Source organism: Marmota monax, unplaced genomic scaffold (assembly GCF_021218885.2).
Source record: "Marmota monax isolate L192 unplaced genomic scaffold, Marmota_monax_Labrador192_F-V1.1 WCK01_AAM20220418_F8-fsc00065, whole genome shotgun sequence".
NCBI lineage: Eukaryota > Metazoa > Chordata > Mammalia > Rodentia > Sciuridae > Marmota > Marmota monax.
The window spans coordinates 10082688-10108584 of record NW_026694038.1 but is presented as its reverse complement, the minus strand read 5'-3'; the positions used below and the strand labels follow the sequence as shown (position 1 = coordinate 10108584).

The following is a 25897-nucleotide window of genomic DNA, read 5'->3' as shown; positions in this document are numbered from 1 at the left end:
ACTCCTTCCTCCCCTCCAAGTTTGGACAACCAAAAATGTCTACAGACATTGCCAAATGTCCTCTAGTCTCACCCTGGTAGGGAATCATTGGTGAAGCTAGAAAGGTAAGGAGCCAGCAAAATAGAGAAAAATACAGGAATATTCCGCTAACGGCATGTCTTGGTTTTAAAGCCTAGATAAGTCATCTATAAGTCAGCCTCAGCAACTGCTCAGCACTGTGGACTGTGCCTGTACTGTAACTGGTGCTGGGCTACACTTGGGAGGGTCCAAAGGGCCTCCAGGAACTCTCCTCCAAAGGTTTACAAGACGACTGCTCCAAAGCTTTGGTGCCCTCTGTAGTCAGTGGCGACCATGGGGAGATGCAAGTTCTCATTCTGGGTGGCCCAGCCCTCTCTCACTGTGGGGAGAGGAGACCCCAAAGCGCCAATTCTGATAATGATGGCATTTATTATCTGCTGGTGCCTGATGTCAGAAGCACCATGGTGAAGAATTAAAGATTTCAGTTTATATTGAAAGTCAGGCTGGAAGAACCACTGGCATCCTCTGCAGTTTGATTACCCATGGGATATGTCTGAAATGGGGATGCACATGGCTGAGAGCAAGCAGCTGGCTTCAAGACTTCCATGTTAAGGACTGGAAAATAGGAAGGACAGGGAAGGTCCGCTTCAGAGGGCCTCTGGTTTGTGCCACATGGTGTACGGTGTCATTTAGGACTGGCGGGCCTCGCTGACTCTTCAGCCATGGCTCTCAGGAGCCTGTTGTTTCTGCTGCAGAACTGATTTAGAGAAGAGAAGCAGATTTATTTCTGCATGCTTCTCTGTGTAGCTTGCATTTATGTCCTCTGAGTAACCTTTCACTTATGACGTTTTGTTTCATTTGCGATGTCCTGAAGTAGACACAAAATGGTACTAGCCGACAAAGGGAGACCCCATCCTAGTCAAATGCCTCCTATCCAAGGACCCCACCCTCTGAAGAGGCCCAGTGTTCACATCTGGGAACAATGATCATTCAGTAACGACAGTAATCAAACATAGATTGGATAGGGAGAGCGTTAGCCAGTGGGTTGGATTTTTTTTTTTTTCAAATACTGTAGAAACAGAATGGCAAGAACTGACTTCTGTGCCTGTCTTCTAAAACTCGGCACAGTGTTCTGCCCATGTCGGGCTCCCAGCTAGTGCTGTTTGGCTGGCTTTCTCTTTCTGTCTTCTGTGGCAGGACTCAGACTGGCCACTTCTGCCAAAGGGACCTGCATTTGGACCCTAAGGCATTTGAGCTCATGATGAGAGTTCTGGAAGTTCCTTCCTTCGAGCTGTGTGAGGCTAAGGCCTGGGATCCTACACATTCAGAGGCCAGACCTGGCTCACCCAGTGGCCCATAGGTAAAGCTGGAATCCCGATGGGGACAAAGCATTTGTTTTTATGGAGATGCTTTATCCTTGTGGTTTCATAACACAATTCTACTTGTTGATTTTAAGGGACAGGTTGCTTAAGGAGAAAAAGGAAACCAAATAAAACAGTTCATCCAGTCTCCTCAGGACAGGATGAATTGGCATCAGGTCACTGTAATGGGGAAGATAAAAATGAGTCAATGGTGGGCTCTTTGAACAACAGAAGCAGTTATCAGTCTCCCTGCTTCTGTGAAGCCAGTTGTGAATCTGCAAACATTAAGTGCAAGGACACCCTCAGCCAGGAGCAGTGTGACCTGCTGCAATACACCAACACACCCCCACACCTGAGCTGGGGTGGGGAGATATAGGACATCCAGTGTGGTGGCTCTGACCAGGTCAGTCCAGCATTGCAGGGTATGCTCAGCAGTTGAGACCCTGTTCCCAGTTTGGTCATGTCAGATCAGGGTGATATCCAGCTCTTTTTTTTAAAAAAAGTGTGCTGGCCGCAAAAGGACAGATACTGCCTGAGTCCACGTAAATGAGGTTCCTAGAGGAGTCACATTCAGAGAGAGTAGAATGGCAGATGCCAGGGCTGGGGTGGGGAGGGAGATGGGGAGTTAATATTTAGTGGACACACTTTCAGTTAAAGAAGCTGAAAAAGTTGTGGAGATGGATGTTAGTGACAGCTGGACAGCATTGTGAATGTATGTAATGCCACAGAACTGTGCACTTAAAAAGGGCTAAGATGGTAAATGTTATGTGTATTTTACTACACACACACAAAGTTCATCGGCATTGCAGAATGGAGAGATTCACGAAGCAATATTTAAATCTTGACTCTGCCACTTCCTAGCTGTGTCTTAAATTCAGCCTTAATTTCCTTATTTTCAGAATAGGAATGACAGTCTCTCTCCGAGTTGTAAAAATAAATGAGTTACTTCTGGCATACAGTAGGCACTCAATAATATAAGCTTTTGTTATGATAATTGTTATTTTTTATGAGGCACTTGGATCTTCTTTGCTATACCAGAGTTGTCACTTTCCGAGGGACAGACTGTGTCCCAGCTGCTTCAGGAGTGTGCCCAGGGTCACTAGGCATCTTTTATCTTTTACATCCATGGTTCTATAAGGATCCCAGGAACAAAAGCAAAAGGAGTTGAACCTGGGTCCCTGTATTTTTTTTTTCCAAGAGTGAAACTGTCTTACAAAGTGTTTATTCTGGGACCCCAGGGTATCGCCTAGGCACTTGGAATCCCAGCCCCTAGGTTGCGGTCATGCTGACCCAGAACTACTGACAGAGTGAAGCACAGGAACCAGGGACTCACATTTCAAACTGGCTGCTCCGGGGACTGTGGTAACTGAATGTTGAAATTTGCTCGCTGATTAGAGAAGTGGCTGTCAACCCTGCCCACCCTGAATCCCTGGGGAAGCTTTTGGATAGCAAAGATACCAGGCCTGCTTGCAGAGATTCTGCTTGCATAGGTCTAGGTCGAGGGGTTCTCAGGGAACAGTGTGTGTGTTGTTTTAAAATAACAATCCTAGCTGCCATTCATTGGGCATTGGCTAGTGCCAGGCACAGGCTAAATGTGTGTTTTCTCATTCGGCCCTTACGAGCACCCTGTGACACAAATCCCATACTTAACCCCATTTTAGAGATTAGGAAGCTGGAGCCCAGAGAGGTGAAGTGATTTACTTAAGGTGATATAACTGGAAAGTAGCAGAGCCAGAATTTGAACCCAGAGGCAGGGTCATTCCAGAGGCTGCACTCCAATCCCAGTATCATATAATGTCTGTCATCCTGGGAAGTAAGATTCAGACTAAGATGAAGCAAACAGGCACCTAAAACACATGCTTAAGGAGGCACTCACATGCAACCTTAAATGTTGCACCTGAGCACCTGGCTTGCCTCATCCAGCCCAGCCCTGCTTGGGAGAGCATGCCCTGTAAGCAGAATAGTGCAGATGGAGCAGCTGTCTTTCCCTTGTGAGCCTGTGGCCAGCTGAGGGGGCCCTGGGTGGCCCTGTCAATGAAAGGCTTTCTTATCCCAGGGTCCCAGCTTTGGGGCCTCTGTGGCCAGAGTTCTGGCCTCAGGGAAATCACAGGAGCTGATGCAAACTGTTCCTTTTTGGAAGAAGGTGTTAGCAAAGATGGTTGCCAGGCAACTCCAGGGACATCTATCTACAGTGATGATTTCTCTCTTTTTTCCCCCTTTTGAACATCTTCTAGGCTGCTGTTCAGTTTGCCTCTTGGTGTTAGGATTGTTAGTATTTTCATGAAGGGTGCACTCTCCTTTGGATGATGGAGTGGAGATAGCTTTTCAATACCCACCACGTTCAAGGTGTCCTTTTGATGGTGATATGCCTGTTAAGTGGGTGTGAAAGTCCTTTGCCTTCTTCAGCCACAGCATGCCCTAGTTGTCACTGGCTCTGAGGGGTAGTGATAAAGAAAATTCTTTAGAGTGGCTGAGAAACACACAGAATGTGTCTCCCACACGAGGATGGGGAGATGTGGCAGTGATCAGCTCTGTGACTCTGGGTTTCACCTGCTCTTCATTAACCAGGCCACTTGAGCATTTTATATGTGATGGCCTTGCTGGTCCCAAAAAAGCTGGTGTTTCCTCCCTGCTCCCCGTCATGTTCAGAGACTAGGGGACTCTTTGACATGTGTTCCCTCTTCATTCTTCCTCTCTCCTACTTAGTCACTTCCTCTGTGTGGGGTTTCAGGTGACGCCTGCTGGCTGCTGATTTGATTCTTCCTGCCCCAGACTAGCAGGAAGAAAATGAGACATTGGGAAAGTGGCCCTGGTCACTTTTTGGTAAAGTTGGTTCCATATGGCCTACCCACAAACAAGAATCCTATTAGCTGTGTTCCCAGACTCAGGCCCTGTCCTTATGAGCTTCCCTTCCCCCTCCCCCATGCCACCGTGTCCTCCATCTTTTGCAGAAGCAGGACGGGACCCACAGAGAACTCGAATGCAACTGAGTGCTGCCACTTTCCATGGATGAGACAAAAGACTTAAAGGCAAAGACGAGCCCAACATAAAATAATCAGGCTTAAGCAGATGGAGGGCTCTCCGCTTTCCAAATGGGGCTATTGGATATCTCTTTAAACAGAAGACAGCCTTAGATCTTTATGAAAACTGTGTTTCCTTTAGGAAAGTTTTAGTGGCATCTACTTCTCCGCCTGTGCAGCCAGCTCCTCGTGTCCTCCCTCTTCCCTTGTCTGTGGACACCTGCTGCTTACTCACACCTAGCCATTCCCTCTGTGGCGATTCTGCAGTGACTGCCACCAGTCCTGACTTCTCCTTACAGAGAGCTCTCTGCCCTCTCTGAAGGCTGTACTGGAGACATCCTCATCGGTGTCTGTATGTACCCCACACTCCCTAGCCCAAGTGCCAGGGCAAAGCCTGTGTGTTTTTCCTTCTCCACTCTCTTGAGAAAGCCCTCCACCATCTTCTCCATTCCCTTCCACTTCCCGGCATCGCCTGCCACCGTCTCCTGGCCTACCTGGGCTTTTGTGCGAGGCACTTCATTGGTCTCCCTGTCTCTGCCTTCCCTGCACATCATTTCAAAATTAATCTCCCAGAAATTCACATTTATTAGCTTGTTCTGTAAATGACCATCCTCCTTCACTTCCTGGTCAACCATAGTTAGTGCAGCCCTTCAGGTCTTAGCACCTCATCCCTTCACATCCTGGCAGGTGGACTGTCCCTCACAGATGGCCTGGTAGTGTTCCTTCCCTCTCTCCTTCTGCCCTCTGCCTCCAGGGCCTTCTCCCTTCACCCTACGTCCCTTGTTCTGCAGGGCCCAGCCCATACTCCAGGGATTCCTTCCCACCTCTCAGGCCACACAACCTGAGGACCTGCTCTTGGACCTTGTGCTGCAGGCTGTCCCCACTGTGCATTTTGGTTTCTAAATCTTACAGTTCCTTGAGCCGCCACAGTCCACCTGTGTCTTGTCTTCATAACTGTGTTCGAATCTTCAGGGAGGAGGGACCTTATCTTCCCTTTGTGTTTCCTGAGTTATCTTTGAACCAGCAGAGTGCTACAGTTTGACTAAGTATCAAATTTATTTTTCAGGCATGTTTCTTGATATTGCTTGTGCTTTCACACTTTTTCTTTTTTAAAAAGAAAAATAAAACTGGCTAAAATAGCATAACATTTACCATCTTAACCATTTCTAAGTGTATAGTTCATTTGCGTAACCAAGCTCCAGAACTCTTTCATCTTGCAAACTGAAACTGTACCCACTGGAAAAAAGTCTCCCTTTTGTATTTTCATCTTAAAAACAGTCTGAAGATGGCCTACAAGTTTCTTTGATTCACCACCTGCTATTTTGAGGGTGTTGAAATTCTAACCGCTGAGAGGACCTGAAGTTTCTATTCAGGTGGATATTTGGAGCCACACTGCAAAAGAGCCCAGCTCAGCTTAGGTATGAACCCAGCATCCTCCGTGGGTTCCTAGGTCTACAGAGAAAATTCAGCAGATAAGAACAATCACGGGGACTCAGAGTCACAGACACCTTTGAGCAAACTGAAGTCCCCTGTTTAATTTTAAGTGGCAGTCCTCACCTGCACCCTTGTGTGTTTGGAACCCTTCCAACTCAATGCTAATGTTAACATTTTTCACACACATAAAAAGTTGAAATAATACTATCGTGGTCACATCTACTTGTATATAGAGATATAGAGCCATATATTTCTTAATTATATATATATATATATATATATATATTTTCAGCATTTGAAAATAAGTTGTTGACACTTTATCTCTAAATATTTAGCGTTTTGCCACATCATGATTGTTTCCTTGAGCTAGTCACTTAAGTTTTCAGAGCTTCATCTTATATAAATATACCTATGTATGTTTGCTGAACTATTTGTTATGTTGCAGACAGCTTGACACTTGACCCCTAAATATTACGGTCTGTAACTTCTTACAATTAAAGACATTTTTTTCTAATTGTAACCATAATACTAGGGTCACGCTTAGAAAACTAACAGCAATTCCCTAATAGTATCAAATATCAAACCCACTTTCAATATCAGTTTCCTTATTGCCTCCTCCCTCCCCCAAAATTTTATAGGTGCTTTCTTCAAACTAGGATTTTGTCAGGATTCACGCATTGCATTTATTTGTTATGCCTCTCTAGTCACTTTTAATCTAGAATAGTACCTCCACCCCATATGTGATATATGAATATATGTATAGATTTCTCGATATACATATATACAACATGGCCGGTTAGAATGTTTCACATTCTGTTCTGCCAGATCACTTCCTTGTGGTGTTGTTTACCTTGTTTTGTCTGCTCCCTGTTTCCCCCTCACACAGGAAGTTACAGCTAAAATCTCAATTAGATTCGGGCCCAGCATTTTGGCAAGAGTACATACCAGGTGATTTTGAGTACTTCATTACACATCTCATCAGGAGCACTTGATGTCAGGGTGCCCTGTTGTTACTTATCGATCACCACTTGAAAGTGGTGGCCAACTCTCTCCATTACAAAGATGTGTTTTCCTTCTGCAATTAGCATGTCATTCTGTGGGTGATGCTTTGGCACTAAACGAATATCCTATTCCCCAGTGGGAAGTTAGGGAATCCTCTGGGCACCCATTGATGACTCTTGTCTGAATCAGTTATTTCTTTAGGGACGGTCACTTTCAAATTTTGTTCTTCCAAACTACTCTTATTGGACAACATTCTTCTATAAAGACCCCTTTCTCACCATCAGGGGGTATGAACTACTGTTTTCAATTCCTTCTAAAAGGCAGAGTAAAGTTTTTGCCTTTAATTACCAACTTTCAGAGGAAGGAGCTGAACACCATGATTCTGAAGCTAAGGAGGGGCAAAACACACAGAGGAACCTTACCCCCCACACTCAAGGGACCCTCATTTGAATTTGAGGAAGGAAAAAGATAATTACACTTAAAATAATCCAGCTCCTACTTTCCAGCTAGAGCCTACTATTTAGCCTGGGTCAGATGAACCACTGAAGTGAAATTGCAGACCAAGATGAGCACTGCCCTGTGTGCTATGAAACTAGGGTGGTGCTCCCTCAGCGCTGGCTCAGTACAAAGTGACTGGTCGCCCTGGATGTGGAAGGCACGCGGCTGGGCGCTGTGTGGGGTGTGAGTGGGACGGCTGTGGCCGCTGCCCTCCTGGAACTCGCCACACTGCTTGCTGGGAGTTCTGGTGCTGCAGAGAGAATGAAGTGGAGCTTGAGTGTCCTGGTGACCAGAGGAAGAAGGGATTTCAGTCTGTGGTCAGTGAGACCTTTGACCTGAGGGCAGGGACGGTTTGGTTTGGGTTCTACCTGAAGCACTGGGAAAGGTATGTAGTGGAAGACAAGTTGTTGTTTGAAGAGTGAAGGAATGATTGCTCCATACAGGGGTGGCAAAGATGGCTGGGAATGGACATCAGGGATTCTGTAGGGAAGAGCATAAGCCAAGTCCGGGAGGGCTGCGAGTTCCCCAGGAGGTTGCTTGTGGAAACAGGAATTCTGTGAGATTCCATTAATGCCAAGGAGTTGCAGTTCCTGATTATTCCACTTGTACACTCACTTGAAACCTAGCCCACTGCACTTCTTTATGAAGTAGGGTTTTCAGGAAACAGGCTCCCTTTCTTTTTACAGTCATATTTGTATATGCTTTGATTTTTCGGCTCAGGGTTCTGGGGAAGAATTATTCTCCTTTTCTCTCAAACACACACATTTAACGTCTAGCTACCCAATTGATTTGTAAGTATATTTTTCTGTTATAATCATGTTGTGCTAGTAAATATTTAACAATATGCTCTCCAAAAAATGTTTTGCTCATATATATGCTTATTATAAATTTAAAAATGCTGCTTTGCATACAATTTACAAATAGCGAAATATTTAAAGCTATCATAAATTCCACATAACCAATAGCTTCTCACCAAATGCTTTTGTTGAGTTTTGTTTAAATTCTTGTGTCCTGTGGCCAACCTAAGATTTTAGTTGAAGAATAAGGTAGATTCCTCATGAGCTTTGGCTGCTGTGGTTAGTAGGATGCAAGTGAAAGATCAGAGTTCTGAAGGGTAGAACTCCACTTGATTGTCGGTGACTTGAGTGACTTCTTTGTTCACTTTGTTCACTTTCAAGTAGACCGAAGAACATATCTTCATTAAAAAAAAAAAAAAAAAAAACTATTCACATTATAGCTGTGGACATGATGTACTTTTAAGTTTAATTTGCATGATTAAAATTTCCTCCCTCACCTTTTCAAATCTGGAAAAAATAATCAAAGCCTTGATTTGTAGCATTTGGTGACTTTCATGGTATGAATTCACCATTGCATTTTCTTTTTTTGGGGGGGAGGTACTGTGAACTCAGGGGCACTCAACCACTAAGCCACATCCCAGCCTTAATTTGTATTTTATTTGAAGACAGAATCTTACTGAGTTGCTTAGCCCCTCACTTTTGCTGAGGCTGGCTTTGAACGCACGATCCTCCTGCCTCAGCCTTCCCAGCCGCTGGGATTACAGGCGTGGGCTACCTCTCCCAGACTAAGGTCACTATTGCATTTTAAGCTCCATGTGAACTCAGAGTTGGGTAGAGACATTCATTAGCACATCATTATTCAGATTCTACCATACAGGTACAGTTAATACAAATAACTTCAAGAGCAAGAGTCAGCAACCCATGGCCCACTGGCAAAATCTAGCCTGCAGCCTATTTTTATAAAGTTGCCTTGGAATACATGACTCATTTACATATTGGCTAGGGCTGCTTTTTCACTGCAGTGGTAGAGCATAGTTGAGATGATGATAGTATGGACTCCAAAGCCTAAAATATTTACTGCCTGGTTCTTTCTAGAAAAAGTTACCAATCCCTGCTCAAAGCATAGATAACAGTAAACTGTTGCCAGAGAAATACGAAGTAATGTGTTTTGAGTATTTATTTTTAATATGTTTAATTATAGGCTTATATGACTTTTTAAAAAGTATTTTTGTAGTTGTAGATGGACATCATACCTTTATTTATGTATTTATTTTCATGTGCTGCTGAGGATGGAACCCAGTGCCTCATGCGTGCTAGGCAAGCTCTCTACCACTAAGCCACAACCCCCGCCCACTTTTAATAATTTTAATAATTGACTCACCAAATTCCTGAAAATGTTAACAACCGGCTCTTGTGAGCCTGTAGGCTGGCCTCGGCTTACCATTAGGGCCTCGGTGTTTAGCCAAAAAAATGAAGCTGTCACTTTTAGGGAGAAGCAGCTGACAACTATCAGATTGAAGGGGGAGCCACAAAAAGAAAAAGATTTGAACTACTTGAAATTGTGGTCTAATTGCCCATAGAAATCAGAAGACAGCAATTTTGAGGTTAGTTTTGATATGATGGTATTTTTTTCCTCTCTCGGGGTCTGGGGTTTATTTTGGCTTTTCAAATGAGTTTTCTTCAGAGCTAATTTAAAAATCCAGTACAGCTTGCTTTTCTTACCAAATTTTGTGAGCATCCGTCTCAAGCCCATTGAGCCCCCTGACAGATGCCCAGCCGCTTCCAGAACTCCCACAGATGTTCTGTGTCATAAGAAAGGCCGGGTTCCTTGTTGCTGCCCTGAGCTGGAAGAGAGGTGGTCCCACCAGTTGCGTTTTGCTGGGGTTTTCCTTGCCGCCATTTCCTGCCGGTTGCCTTTGAATGGATTACAGATGGTCAGAAAAAGACTTCTTGGCACAGGGAGAGGACCAGTCTCCAGCGCTTTGTGGGAAAGGATTTATAACAGGATGGCAGTTTATGCCTACCAAGAATGGACCCGGCTGCTGCAGCCTCATAGGAGAATCTGGCAGCTTGTGGAGATGGGGGCTGTGGGTGGAGGGGACTGGCAGGAAGAAGGCAATGTTTATATCTATGGGGCACCTTTTGTCCAGTGGACTTCCAAATTGCCATGTGTTCAAAGGTGTTAGGCCCCATAGAGATGCTGGCATCGGGGGAATTAAGTCCCAAGATAATATTCTTGGAGTATCAAGCTCTTGTGGGAAGCAGAATAAATCCTTACGTCCTCATGTCTTTCCATGGAGAAAAAGGTGCTTTCTTTTTAAGCCATAATGTAAAGCATACTTAGTTTTTTTTTGGTACCAGGGGTTGAACCCAGAGCACTCAACCACTGAGCCCCATCTCCAGCCCTTTGTTTATATTTTATTTAGTGACAGGGTCTCACTGAGTTGCTAAGTACCTTGCTAAGTTGCTGAGGCTGGCTTTGAACTTGCGATGCTCCTGCCTCAGCCTCCCAAGCCGCTGGGATTACAGGCACGGGCCACTATACCCGACCACACTTAGCTTTTAAACTGTCAAGTATATCTAACATTAAACTTAGCATTTAACCATTTTAATGTTTACAATACGGTGGCAGTGGCACTAAATACATTCTCCATGAGCTGCAGCTGTCACCTCTGTCCATTTCCAGAACTTCTACCAATTCCCAACTGGAAGCTCAGCATAACAATAGTTATCCATCTCTTCCCACCCATCCCCGCCCAGCCTGGAAACCTCAATTCTGCTTTCTGTTTCTGTGAATCGGCCTATTCTAGGCACCTCATATAGAAGAAATCATATAGTAGTTCTCCTTTTGTGTCTGACTTATTTCACTTAGCATGATGTTTTCAAAGTTCTTCTATGCTGTAGCATGTGTCACAATTGTCTTCCTTTTTAAGGTAGAATACGATTCTATTACATGAATATACGACAATACTGTACGTATACTACCCTCTGTCGATTCACTTCTTTGTCAATGGATTTTTTTTTTTTTTTTTGGCTACTATGAATAATGCTGCTTTGAGCACAGGTATGGCCCATGTTCAGGGACTCAGATGGAGGTGAGAAGAGAATTGATTTGTCTGGAATGACTCCTCAGTCCTCTGGAAACACAGCCTCCCTCTGTCAAAGCTGTATGAAGGGCCATGAGGCCATGTGCCCAGCCAAATCAAGTCGACCTGTCACTTGCCATTTGCCTTGTGGGCTGCATCAGACCAGAGTGGATGCCTTTTCTAACTTGCACAAAGGAGCTTTATTATCCAGAGGAGCCCAGCCAGAGCTGCAAATCCAAGAGGCCAGGATTGCACGTGGTCACTGGTGCTTTTGCTTTCTAGGGAAAAGAAGGGTTAGGAAGGGTGAAGTAACTGGGTAAGGATTCCTGGGATTGGGTCTCCCTGCACCAGAAAGCAGGACAGCCATAGCCTGTGATCCTCATCTGTGAGGTGAGGGGTAGGATGCTGAGGTCCTTGCCACAGGTCGGCCGCCTGTCAGAAGGATGTTACCAAGAGCCAGCGAAGTTCCTGGGGGGAGAGGAGTAAGGCAGGGGCAGACCCCTGGGGATGGGATGCGAGTGGCAGGGGTTCAAGGCCCAGAATAAGAAAGTGGTAGAACTTCCCAAAACCAAGGGAGGCTGATAAAAAAACCTTAGAAGGGAGAATCAGAGAAATAGCTCACAGAAAGTGTGATGATAGAGGGACCGGCAGTGTCCTTTCTGACCAAGGATGGTGAAGGAAAGAACAGGAAGAAGAGACGGTGCCATGTTTTCCTTAATAAGATTATTCAGCCCTTACTGTGTGCAGAGCCCCTATTAGGAGTGGGGGGGACGCAGCCTGGAGACTCTGGACTTGCTGTCTGGGAAAACCTGCAGCTGTGCAGAGATTAGTGGAAGCATGAGGCTGTGTTTCTCGTGTGTACGCTTTTTCTAGGCATAGGGTCTGTGGCTTTTTCTCTGCCTGGGCTCCTCAAGGGTGTATGACTCCCTCACTCCTTCAAGGAAAGGTATTTAAAGAAATTCACAGTTTTCAGGGGAGACATCCATGTGCATAGATGTAATGAGAGCGAGTCACATGGGAAGTAGATGGAGACCAGCAAGGAATGTGTGTGCTGATTTCCAAGTTGAATGCTGGTGTGAGGGTTTCTGATACTTGTAAATCTCCTTTAAAGGAGTCTTCCCAGGTTTAGGATGGGAGGCTGAGAGAACCACTTGAAATTCTACTGACATGCTTGTCATTTAGGCTTTTTACGTGGAGGCAGGACCAACAGAGAAAGGCAGATAATGTAGTACACTAGATGGAAAAGTCCTTTTTACATCTTATGCCTGTGACATACAGGCTTTTTGGTCAGATCTGCAAAAGGAACTGTTTACTGGATCATTTCTAAGTGCCTAAGATGTTGCCTGCTGGCTGTGTGACTTTGGGCAAGCTCCCTCACCTCTCTGTGCCTCAGCTTGCTCATCAGCTGTCACACCAATGATGGTCAAGAAATGGCGGTTATTGTTATTGCCTAGCAGAGCGGGGAGATCTGAAGTCCAGTGGTTTTTGCAGGGTAGCTGCTGGGTTGTGCTTCAGCTGAGGGCTGAGCAAAAACTGAGCCAGAATTTGAGAACACAAGAAGGGAGGGTTGGAGGAGTTAAGTTTGGAAGCTTCTGAGTGAAGACATGGGTTATCAGGAAGAAGGCAACAGGAAAGAGTCAAAGTCAAAGTGGTGCCAGGGGTGGAGACCAGCTTCCACTTCTTTTGATGTTGACCCCATCCTCTCTGGGCTGGTCTCAATCTTGTCTTCTTCCAGCTTATCCTACACACCAAGCCTCCTTGTGAGGGCATCTGTAGAGATCTGCCAGGGACGGTGCAGGGGAAATTCACATTACCCCTCAACGCCTCATTCTTCCCATCTGTAAAATGATAATTACAGTGTACCTCATAGGGTCAGTAGGAAGATTAAACTATGTGGACATACAGGCCTTGGCTCCATGCATGGTCATAGTAAATGCTAAGTAAACACTTCCTTTCACTGACATTGAATGTGCCTCAGAAGGGAAGCCTGGGGGACACTGTTTGAAAGGAGGTCTCCTCCTCATCCTCTGTTTCTTTTTTTTTTCCTCTTCCTTTCTTGTGGGCACAATGCCTGTGTGAGGACCATGATCTGGATGCCAGAGGATGTGACATTTCCTTAGGAAACACCATCTAGATGGTTGTTAAACCAAGGCCCTAAGCAGGGAGTGAGGTGGGTACAAACCCGGCACTTCTTTCAGAACATCATGATGTCATATTTTATCAACTCTGAGATTCTCTTCATTGTAAGATACATTGTTGTTTTATGAGACATGGAGAAAAAAAAAAACACTGCTTTTTAAACGACAGCCACTGTCCATTCTAAGACTCATCCTGATTTTAAAGATGTCAATATGTGTGTGTGTGAGGTTACAATTTAGAATTAGTAAAGTATAGCTGGATATGCCGTGGTGCACACCTGTCATCTCAGCTACTCAAGAGGCTGAGGCAGGAGGATCAAAAATTTGACATCAGCCTCAGAAAGTTAGTGAGACTGTCTCTAAAATAAATAAATAAATTTTTAAAAGTTAAAATTTCAAAGGGCTGGGGATATAGCCGAATGGTAGAGCACTTGCCCAGCATGCATGAAGCCCTGGGTTCAATTCTCAGCACCACCAAAAAAAAAAAAAAAAAGAAGAAGAAAGAATTAATAAAATACATTAGGGTGAAAAATGGAGGGTAAAGAAAAATCAGCATTAATTTTTAAGATAAAGCATGAATTTTACCAAACATAGAAAGCCCTTGGTGTAGCCACGGAATGTGAGGGTGTATGTGTATGAACTTCACCATCAGGCGGACTGTGTTTAAAGAGTTCAGAGGGAGGAGGAGGGAGCGGCTGGTGCTTGATCTCCCTGTAAATCCAGATGGGAAGCAGGAGGGAAGGAAGTGGCCCAGACTTCAGAGGACCCTTTGTCATCCAGGGCCCTGAACGTCCTCAGGGAGCCCAAGCAATCTCAAGGCCCATGACAACTCATGTGTATTCAGTTTGCTTAGGAGGAACATCTATATACAGCCCTTGCAGGAGGGAGGTGGCCTGACACCCTGCAAGCTATGGCCACGCCTCTCAAATTGTGGGAAACCACAGCTGGCCACAGCTCAGAAGAGAGGCTGCCTCCTGTGACTTGGTGCCTCTCAGTGTAACCCACAGACCAGCCCATCTCGCAGCAGAGCACCAGCCTTGGTGTTTTCAGTGTTCAGTGGAGACGTTGGGAAACAACCAGCCTGACCCTTAAAAATTGCTGGCAGGTCTCTCGTCTGTCAGAAAGAATCTGATGGAGCTACTACCCTCTCCTTTCCAGGTCCCTGCCCCTGCTCCCCCACTCTATGTCATCATGTGGAGATAGGCCTTTGGCAGTGTGGTGTTGTAAGGGACCATGCCATGGCCTGGGAACCAACCTTCTGTCCCCTCGTTGGCAAAGAAGTGGAATCACACTTCCAGGCCCTGTTGAGACTGCTCAGGTTCTTCCAGGGGTCAGTGGTGGTGGCTTGTCCCTTCTGATGAACTATAAAGAAAACTGACAATAGGAGGGTAATAATGGTGTGGTGATTGGGGGTGGTGATTGCAGGCATCAGGTGGTGGGGGCTGCAGATAGAGGGCTGGAGGTGAGGAAAGAGCATGGGGTCACTGGTGTGTGTGATAATTCAAGCCAGAGCTAGGCCTGGGCCTGAGTCCTCACACAGCACAGGGGGAGGACCCAGAGAGGAGCAGAAAGCAGGGACCTGGCTAAGGACATACTCTGCCCTGGAAGGAGGAGGGGACTTGGAGCTGGGAGAGTATATGTTCATCAAGCAGAAGAGCAGCATGCTCTAGGCTGGGCACAATGAGCTGCCATTTGGGGAAGGTTTAGGTTTCCATGAATAAATGTATTTAAAGTTTTTTCTAAGTACAAAAGCACTATAGAACATTTACATCCACAAAAGAAGAAAAGAAAAACTAGCCTATAGACTCTTTACATAGATTTAACAAGGGCCAACTTTTTAAAATACCTTTAATATATATAATATGATATATATTTTAACATATGTATGTGTAATTTTTAAAATGGGATCATCTTGTATCATTTTGCTATAGTGAGTGCCTTCCCAAGTTATTAAGCATTCTATCGTATATAGGTTTCATAATTTATTGAACTAACTCCCTGTCATTAGATATATTGATTGTCTTGGTTTTCATAATTAAAAATAATATTGCAATCAAATGAATGTCCTTGTAGGCAAATTTTTGCACACATCCATGATTAACTCTAGAGTATAATTTTTTTAGAAGTGGAATGCCAAGTCCAGGAGTATGCTCTTTTTGAGGTTTTTGATATTCATTGCTAACTTGCCCTCTAGAAATATTGTTCCAATTAATACCACCATCAGAAGTATAGGAGAGTGGCTGTTTCCTGAACTCTGGCCAATACCTCACCAAAGATTTTCAAATGTTTGATGATTTAACAGGTTTTCAAATGTTAACTTTATTTTAATTTTCACTCTCAAAATCACTAAAACATCCCTAGCCCACTTTTTAGGAAATCTTAACACTCTAAAATTTTCTGACCATCTGATGTTGGCAAAAGGACCAAAGTACCTAGGAAAACAGAAATTCCCAGATAATTTCCAAACCACATGACAGGTATTACCAAATTCCAGCAAGGGCCAGTAGTATTAATAATTATGCAGATAAGACAGTACCAGTAATAAAAGCTACCATTTATTGAACAACTATTTTCTACCAGGAACTTCACATATATGAGCCATTCAGCCCTGTCACCCTGCTAACAGCTGAGCAAACTGGGGGTGCAGACAAAAATTAAGTAGCTCACTTAAGAATACATAGCTTATCAGTGGCTGAGCCAAGATTGGATCCTGGATCTTTCCATCTCTCCCTCCTGCATGCTTTCCATTGTACCAAGCTGACTCTCATTCTTGGGATAAATAGTGAGTTTACAAGTCACATCCAGACCTGTGGACTGGCTCTAGGAAAGTTACCCTATCCCTGATTTTATCTGCCCTGACCATTTTTCACTGTTTCTCAACTGGACCTGTTCTCTAGGCATTCTAACTAGCCAGCTTCTTCCCGGTCCTAGAGGTCCTCTTGGACTGTTCTGCTACAGAGAATCCCAAGGGATACCAGAAATGTGGTTTCTCTCCCAAACTTCAGAATCAGAAGGCAAAACACAGATACATGCAATCCTTGATCTGGTGGCCAGCTCCCAATTATCTAACCCATTAAGATGAGGAGCAAGTGGAGAGCATGAGCTAAGCAGTCTCCAAAGATGCCCTTGTCTCCCAAGATATTCCCTGTGACACTTGTGTGTTTGTTCATAATAGCTTTATTGAGACATAATTCATATACCATAACATTCACCCCTTTAAAGCATACAAACGTGGGTTTTGGGTGTCTTCCCAAAGTTGTGCAACCAACACCACTATCTAAGTTTAGAACATTTTTATTACTCCAAAAAGAAACCACGTACCCACTAGCAGTTTCTCACCATTCTGTCCTCCCCCCAGGCCCTGGCAGCCACTAACCTACTTTCTGTCTCTAGGGATTGCCCATTTCTGCACATTTCATATAAATAGACTCATGCAGTATGTGGCCTTTTACATGTGGTTCCTTTCACTCCCATAATATTTCCAAGGCTTGTCTGTGTTGTCATAAGTATCAGTACTTCATACCTTTTTATGGCTGAATAATAAGTATCCCACTGCAGCATATACCGCCTTCCGCTTATCCATTCATCAGTTGGTGGTCGTTTGAGTTATTTCCACCTTTGAGCTATTGTGAATTGTGCTGTGGACATTTGTACAAGTTTTCATGTGAACATATATTTTCAGTTCTCTTGGGTGTCTACCTGGGAGTGTAAATGCTGGATCATATGGCAACTCTGTGCTTAATTGTTGAGCAACTACCAAACGATTTTTTCAAAGCAACAGCACCATTTTACATTCCCACCATCAAAATGTTCTCTACATTCTTGCCAATGTGTGTTATTGTCCAGCTTTTTATTATAGCCATCCTAGTGGGTATGAAGTGGTGTTTCACTTGTATGTGCCAATCAAACCACTGATATTGACCGTCTTTCAGTGTGCTTATCAGTAGATACTGGCAATCTTCTTTGGAGAAATCCTTTTTAAATTCTTGGCCAAATTTCTATTTTTATTTCTCTTTTTAACTTGAAAGTGTTCTTTAGGTATTCTGGAGAGAATCCTTTTATAAAATGTGTGATTTGCAATTTTTCTCCATTCTGTGCATTGTCTTTTTGCTCTCTTGAAGGTATTCTTTAAAGCAAAGGCTTTTAATTTTGTTGATATCCTGTTTATTATTTTTTTCTTGCTTGTGCATTTGGTGTCATGTGTAAGGAACAACTGTCACAAAGATTTACACCTGTGTTCTTCTAAGAGTTTAATCATTTTAGTTCCTATATTTGGTACTCTGATCCTTTTTGTATATGTGTGTGTATGTGTGTGTGTGGTGAGAGAGAGAAAGAGAGAGAGAGAGAGAGAGAGAGAGAGAGAGAGAGAGATGTGAATTCCAGGTTCAAATTCATTCTTTTTCCTGTTGCTATCCAGCTGTCTCAGCACTGTTTGTTCAAAAGATTAATCTTTCCCCCACCAATTGAAAATCAATTGGCCATAAGCATAAGGGTTTATTTCTGGACTCCCAGTTCTATTCCATTGATCTGCATATCTATCCTTTTGCCAGTAATACACTTGTCTTGGTTATTGTAGCTTCATAGAAAGTTTCAAAGCTGGGAAGTTATGAGCCCTCCAACTTGGTGCCTTTGCTTTTCTCTTTTTCAGTACCAAGAATTAAACCCAGGGAAGCTTTGCCGCTGAGCTCCGTCCTCAGCCCCTTTATATTTTTTATTTTGAATCAAGTCTCACTGAGTTGTCCAGGCTGGCCTCGAACTTGCAATCCTCTTGCCTTATCTGCCTAAATAGCTGGGATTATAAGAATGTGCCACTGTGCCTAGCTACTTTGTGTATTTCCAAGATTGCTTTAGCTTGAAACAATAGAGGCTCCCTGAATTTCTATATGAATTTTAGGATCACTTTGTCAATTTTAACCAAAAAAAAAAAAAAAAAGGCAATTGGGGTTTTATATGGATTGCATTGAATCCATAGGTCAATTTTGGGAGTATGACCATTGTTTTAGTCAACTTTCCATTATAATAACAAAAACACTGAGATAATCAACTTATAAGGGGAAAAGATTTATTTTTCACTCTTAGTTTCAGAGGTTTCAGTCCATGGTCAGTTGAAGCTGCTCATTTCCTGGCAGCTAGAAAGCAAAGAGAAAGAGACAGGAAGGGGCCAGGGTTCCACTGTCCCCTTCATTAGGGTCACACCGCCAGTGACCTGACTTCCTTCCACTAGGCCCCACCTCCTCAAAGTTCCATTACCTCCTAATGCACCATGCACTGGAGTCCAAGCCTCCATCAAGATCTAAGTTCTAGCAGTCATTTTAACAACATTAGATCTTCCAGCACACGAACACAGGCTGTCTTTCCACTTACTTAGATTGATTTCTGTCAACTATGAATCTAGTTTCATTGTATAACTCTTGCACCTCTTGAACTCAGCATAAATATCTTATTTTTGCAATGCTATGATAAATGGAATTTTCATCTTAATTTCACTTTCTGATTATTCATTGCCAGTACATAGAAATACAAGTAATTCTTGTATATGTTCTTTTTTTTTTTCCAATTCTGCCACCTTGCTAAACTTGTTCATTAACTCTACTAAGTTTTCTTTATCTTTTAAGATTTCCTATATATAAGATAAGGTCATTTGAAAATAGAGGTAGTTTTGCTTTTTCTTTTCTAATATGGATGTCTTTTATCTCTTTTTCCTGCCCAGTTGCCCAGGCTAGAATCTCTTTCTAGTACAATATAGAACAGAAGTAGTAGGAATGGCCGGGCACAGTGGCACATGCCTGTGATCCCAGCGACTCATGAGGTTCAGGCAGGAGGATCGCAAGTTCAAAGGCAGCCTCAGCAAAAGTGAGGTGCTAAGCAATTCAATGAGACCCTGTTTCTAAATAAAATACAGGGCTGGGGATATGGCTTAATGGCCAAGTGTCCCTGAGTTCTATCCCCAGTAACCAAAAAAAAAAAAAAAGAAGTAGTAGTAGTAGTGGGGATGGACATCCTTGTATTATTCCTGATCTTGGGGAAAAAGCTTCCAGTCTTTCTCCATAAAATATAATAGTAGCTGTGGAATTTTCATTAATATGCTTTATCAAGTTGAGAAAATTCCCTTCTGTTCCTAGTTTATTAAGTGTTTTTATCAAAAAAGGGTGTTGGATTGCATCCAGTGCATTTTCTGCAACCATTGAGATGATTGTGGAGTTTTGTCCTTTATTCTGTTAATATGGTGTTTACCTGAATTGATTTTCATATTCATGTTGAACCACTCTTGCATTGCTGGGATGCCCACAGTGCATAATCTTTTTTTTATATATTGCTGAATTTGGTGTGCTAGTATTCTGCTGAGGATTTTTATATCTATATTTATAAGGGATTTAGTCTCTAGTTTTCTCCTGATGTCTTCATCAGGTAGAGTAACACTGGACTTACAGAGTTGGACAGTATTCCTTGGGACTGACTCTTGACCAATAGAATGTGGCAGAAGTGACACCATGTGACATCTCAAGCTTGGTCGTAGGAGCCTTTCGACTTCTGCCTTTTTCTTGGAACACTCACTGTTGGACACTCCCTCTTGGAATCCAGCTGCTTTGCTGTCAGAAGTCCACACCACGAAGGAGTGGGCATGCCAATCAACTGCCCACACCTTTGCTAAACTTCCAGCTGACAGTCATTGTCACGTACCAGCTATGTGAGTGGATCATCTTTGACATCCATCCCAGTAGAACTTTCAGGTGACTGCATCACTAGCTGTCATCTGATCCTAAGAGAAAAGTGCCCAGTGGAGTCTTCTCACTCTATAGAACTGTAAGAGAAAATAGCACATTGTCATTTTATGCCACAGAGTCAGAGGACAGTTTATTACACAGTAGTAGAGCATGAATCCATGGGCTTCAACCACACCCTTGCTATAGCCTTCTACAAGAATTGTAGAGTTGTGGAGTTGTGGCTCAGTGGTAGATTACTTGCCTCGCATGTGTGAGGCACTGGGTTCGATCCTCAGCACCGCATAAATAAATAAGATAAATAAAAGGAATTGTGTCCATTGTGTCTATCTACAACTAAAAAAAAAAAAATTGTGGGACCATGCAGTGATTTTTTTCCTTCTCTCCTGTCTCTGGTGAAGGTTCTGGAAAATTCGGAAATAACCAGAAGGCAGTAATGAAAGAAGGATCCTGAGGTCTTAGGACTCCCATAGCTAGGGTAATCACCCTTACAATGGTGAAAGGAGGTCTGCTTTTGGAAGGACACTTGCTCAGCTGTACTCCTCCTCTGCTGTACTCCTCCTCTGCTGTTGGCAGAGTAACTGCAAGCTCACAGTGCCCACAGGTCAGTAAAGGTCAGGGCTACATTGCTGCCCCAATTGCAGGAGGGTGTGTTTCCATGAGTGCCCAGCCCTGATGATGTTTGGTATTTTGGGCTTTCTAGATGGATCTGTCACTTATCCTTAGGTCCTCAGCTCTTCTGAGGCCTGCGATTGGTTTACCACTTGAGCATCTCACAGCCTCTTGCTAATCCCACCTCAAGGCTGTGGACGAAGTTGCTGTGCTATACCAAAAATACAGGAAACCACCAAGGCCCACCAGAGAGAGCTGTAACCCAGTAACCAGCAACAGGAGCAGAGCAGGGTGGGCCCAGGTGGTTGTGAGAGCCCTGTAGATCTGTGCAGCCTTCCTAAATCCCACCTCAACTCTAGGGGCCACCATTTTCTTGAGCACATAGGAACTAACCAAAGGAACATGTCTCTTAGGTATTAGCCTTTCCTGCTCTGATCTTTATGTGTGCTAACCCACTCCTCCATTATAAACAAGGGGATCCAATTCATATGTATCTCAGTTTCTATAATACCAGGAACATAAAGGAGTACCTACCTGATAAGATGCTCAACATTCCTGATCATTCAGGAAATGTAAATCAGAAACACAATGAGATACCACATCACATCCTCTAGGATGGCTATAATAATATATATTTTATATATATTTTAAAGATGAAAAGTATGCAAAAGGATGTGGAGAAATTAAAATACCTTGCTGATGGCAATGCAAAATGACACAGCTACTGTGGAAAGCAATTTGGTAGTTCTTCCAAAAGTTAAACAAACTTACCACATGATCCAGTAACTCCACTTCTACTTGTATACCTAAGTTCATGCTATGAAATGTATACCAGTATTCATAGTAGCACAGTTCACAGTAGCCCACAGGTGAAAACAACCCAAATGTCTATCAACTGGTGAATGGATCAACAGAGTTCAGTATATCCTACAGTGGAATATGATGCAGACATAAAAAGAATTGAAGTACTAAGACTTGCTACAACATGGACGAATCTTGAAAATATTATGCTGAGTGAAAGAAAGCAAAGGACTACATGCTATCTGATTCCACTTATATGAAATTTCCCAAAGAGGTCAATTTATACAGATAGAAAATAGAATGATGGTTGGACTGAGGGAAGACGGGGATTGGGTAATACAAGACTTCTTTGGGGGATTGTAAAAATAGTCTACAATTAGATAGTGGTAATATTTATACCACATTGTGAATTTTATACCAAACTGTACACTTCAGATGGTTCAAGGATGCATTTTATGTTATGTGAATCTTACCTTAAAATTAAAAAAAAAAAAAAAGACATGCTGTACTTTAGTGGTGACTGCTGTAGTGTGTACATTATGTACATTGTTTCCTTGTAAAGTCCCTTTCCCAGGCAGCATGAGGGACTGGCCAGGTAATAGGTGCTTCCCAGAGAAGCTTGATGTAGCATGAAGAGTCTGGTCTGGGAGCCAAAGCATTCTCATTCGTCTTGATTCCAGCTGGGCAACCTCAGGCAAGCACAGCTTGCCAGCCAGCACTCTAAGTCATCTCTGAGATCTTTCTTCAGTTAACGCTTGTAATGTACTCATTATGTGCTAGCCATTAGTAGTAGTCCCACTTTAAAGCTAGAGAAACTGAGGCACAGAAAGTAGAAAATTGCCAAGCATCTCAGCTCTGGCCCTCCTCTTCCCACAGGGGTGGGCTATCTATACCCCCATTCTCTAGAACCTTCTTGGCAACTTGAGCAGTGCAGGACCCCACCCCAAGATTGTGGCTGCAGCCTCTGGCTCTCTTGCTATGCTCCATGCAGCCCTCTAGGAGTGCTGACTCCTGCCTGTGTTGTTGCGGGGACCCAGTGCGAACAAACACTGAGAAGCTCTGCAAACGCTGCATGGCACACACGGCATACACGAGGCCCAGGAAAAACACCTGGGCCTCATCTGCCCAAGTCTGTCCTAGCCCCACCTTGAATGTACCCCTTCTGGGGTTCACTAAGGAAATTAGGATTGTTATCTTTTGTCCAGATTTCTCTGGATCCTAAAAAAAAAAAAAAAAAAAAAAAAAAAAAAAAAAATTCCTGTGAAGACTCTGAGATTGCCATCACTGCATGGAGCCAGGGCTTGAGGGCAAAGGTAGAACACACCCTGGAATTTCTGCTATTGGCTAGGGCAGGTAAACCTGGAAGGGTGACCTCACATGCTTTGTGTTTGGAAAGGGGCCTGTGGATAGACTCAGGCAGGAAGTACATCCCATTTCTTTCTGGGACTTCTAATCCTGGAGCTGGTGGAAATTCAGAGAAGGACAGGAGGCTCCATACCCCAGCCCTTGGCAGTTGGTTTGGGGGTTGAGGAGGGCAAGATGCATGATCCGGAGAAGATAGAAAAGATAGAGATATTGAGGTACACCTACGCTGCTTCCATAACTTGGCTATTATAATTGTGCTGCTATGAACATTGGTATGCATGCATCACTATAGTATGCTGATTTTAATTCTTTTGGATAACTACCAAGGAGTAGGATAGCTGGATTATGTAGTGGTTCCATTCCTTTTGAGGAGTCTCCATATGGCTTTCCAAAGTGGTCATACTAATTGCAGTCTCACCAATAATGCACAAGTGTACCTTTCCCCACTCTATCCTCACCAGCATTTATTGTTATTTGTGTATAACTGTAATGTACCAATGAAAAATAAGTGAATTACTAGAAAACCAGTAGAGGAAGGGAATCGGGAGGAAGGAGGAGGGGATACTACTGGGGATTGAAATATGGAGCAAATTATGTTGTGTGTATGGAGGAATCTGTCAAAAAGAACCCCGCAATTATGTATAACTGTAATGCACTAAAAAAATAAATTAATTAAATGACTCCTAAAGTTAAAAAAAAAATCCAATAGAGCCAAAAGCCGGGATGTTACTTAGATTCCGTCAGGATGTATTCAGGTATTAGGAAAGTTTGGAAAATGTGACAGAGAGAGCTGATGGGTTGCTGGCTGGGCTCTAGGATATCAAAGGCACCAGGCCTTTCAACCCCGGCATTGTGCAGGCGCACTCAGTCAGGTATGGCGGGTATGGCGTCCCTCCTGCCTGCAGCCAAGCATCTCAGCTCTGGCCCTCCTCTTCCCACAGGGGTGGGCTATCTATACCCCCATTCTCTAGAACCTTCTTGGCAACCTTCTGACTGGTCTCCTTCCTCCTGCCCGCTGCCTCTCCAATCTAGCCTTATTGCCACCAGAGTGATCTTTCCCCGTCAGATCATCACGCTGATCCTTGAATCTTATGATAGTCACTTGGCTTCCTGGTGACTACTGAATGAAGTGGACTGTCCCTGGCCTCCCGGCAGACTTCCTATCCTCACCTCCTATTCCTGTTTTCTTACTGTTCTGTGGGTCCACCTGGTCCTACTCATCCATTAGGGCCCAGTTCAAATGACACTGCCCCCACCCTCAGTCCTGTGCAGGACTAACCAAGTCCTTGTCTGTTTCAGGGGCACACTTCAAGCGGGGATGTTACTTAGATTCCGTCAGGATGTATTCAGGTATTAGGTATCTGTTATGCTGTCTAGCATGGCATATTATATCATTCCGTATTTCACCAGTCTTCCTGGTGGGCTCTGGGATCCTTTGGCGCACAGCCTGTGTCTCATATATGTGCTGCTTTCCTATGCCTGGTATATAGTAGGTGCTTAATAGATGTATTTTTCCTGGGTGTTCATGGGCTTTCTGGGTGCACAGAGGTGTGTGCCAGTCCAGTCTGTGCTGCACACAAGGCTACCATCCTTTTTTTTTTTTTTTTTTTTTTGTGGTGGTGGTGCTGGGGATTGAACCCAGGGCCTTGTGCATGCGAAGCAAGCACTCTACCAACTGAGCTATATCCCCAGCCCAAGGCTGCCACCCTGTGTGGGGTGTTGTTCCCTGTCTTCTGGACCTGAGCAGGGCTGCAGGGAGAAAGAAGGATGACTCCTCCTCTCTGACCTTGTGCTCCAATTGCCTAACAGCTGCATTCAGATGCCCCAGGTGGACCATGCTGTGTAGGCCACACGGCCCAACAGGCTCATTTGTGCTGATCAGATACCGTCTGGAAGCCAGTCCAAAGGGGGAAGCTGCCAGCGCTTACGCCCTGAGCCCTCACAGCAGGAGTGAGGTCCAGCAGAGAGTGCTGAACTGAGGTGTGGAAATCTCCATGTTATATTTAAAGTGCTCAGGCCAGAGAGAGGTGCCAGACCATCAGGCAACCATCTTCCACTTTCAAGTTTTGATTTTCATTTTCAGTGCACAAAATCTACAGGCTTTTTTTTTTTTCCTTGCAGCAGCATCAGCTTCCTAAAAACTCTCTCTGCTGAGCCATTGCCCATAACAGCATGCCATTTGGCCTTTGTAAAAGGAAAAACCTCTGTATTTATATCTAGAACACCCACAGCTGAATGTGTCAGATGTTGTTGGCTAGTTTGGTTGGTGGCTTTGCCTGGGTGGCATCCTTCAAGGGCTGGCTTCCCTGAAGTTGAGTGGGCAATTCGAAGGGTTCTTCAGTGATCTTTGTCTAAATGGAGGAAAGCTTGGTCTCAGCAGAGATTGTGCTTCATGTAGGAATGGATCCCTTTGCTTTCCTGTTGGGAGTGACACAATATCCTGAGTGTCTCTCCTAAGTGAAAAGGAAGCAGAGGTATGCTCTAGCCAGCTCTTCACACCAGGCAAGTGGATAGATATCATCTCATCCCTAGATTCTCAGAGACCTGGCAGGCGTGGTGCCCAGTGATCTGGGAGTTCAGATCAACTCCACGTTGCCCTGGGCTCTTGCTCTGGTGCCAGACTCAGAGAGTAATTAGAAGGGAGTGGAACAATCGTGGAAAACAATGTTTGCCAGCCACAGGCCTGTTTTATTGTCTCTGCAGGTAGAGTACAGACTGATCCAGGTAGGATGGAGATCAGTTTTATTACCCGATCTCCCAGGCCCCACTTCTGGCTGCAATTTCACGGACTCTAACAAATCTCTGCACTCTCGACTCCCCTTGTATCAAAAGGCTGAAATGCCTGGGGGTGTGGCCTACGCTGCAGCTGTTCCTCTTCTGATTTCCGAGGATAATGTCAAGTGCCTCCAGTGTGTGAAATTGTGGCTGAACGTGAATGATTGAAATGCTTTTTCCATTACACCGGCTCCCTCCTGGTACAGGTATTTTCCTAACAACTCTTATGCAAATAGCGGTGGATGGTAGGAAGTGGCAAAGTGGAGTG

At 44.1% G+C, this 25897-nt stretch overlaps 1 protein-coding gene and 1 non-coding gene across 10 annotated transcripts in view; one reads left to right on the top strand and one right to left on the bottom strand.

The window, feature by feature from the left end:
• Atxn7l1 (ataxin 7 like 1) overlaps nt 1-25897 on the top strand; it is a 235748-nt gene that overhangs the window by 7292 nt on the left and 202559 nt on the right. The window lies entirely within an intron of this gene.
• Nucleotides 24472-24544, bottom strand: Trnaa-cgc (transfer RNA alanine (anticodon CGC)). Its single transcript has one exon. It is a non-coding gene; the product is annotated as a tRNA-Ala (tRNA).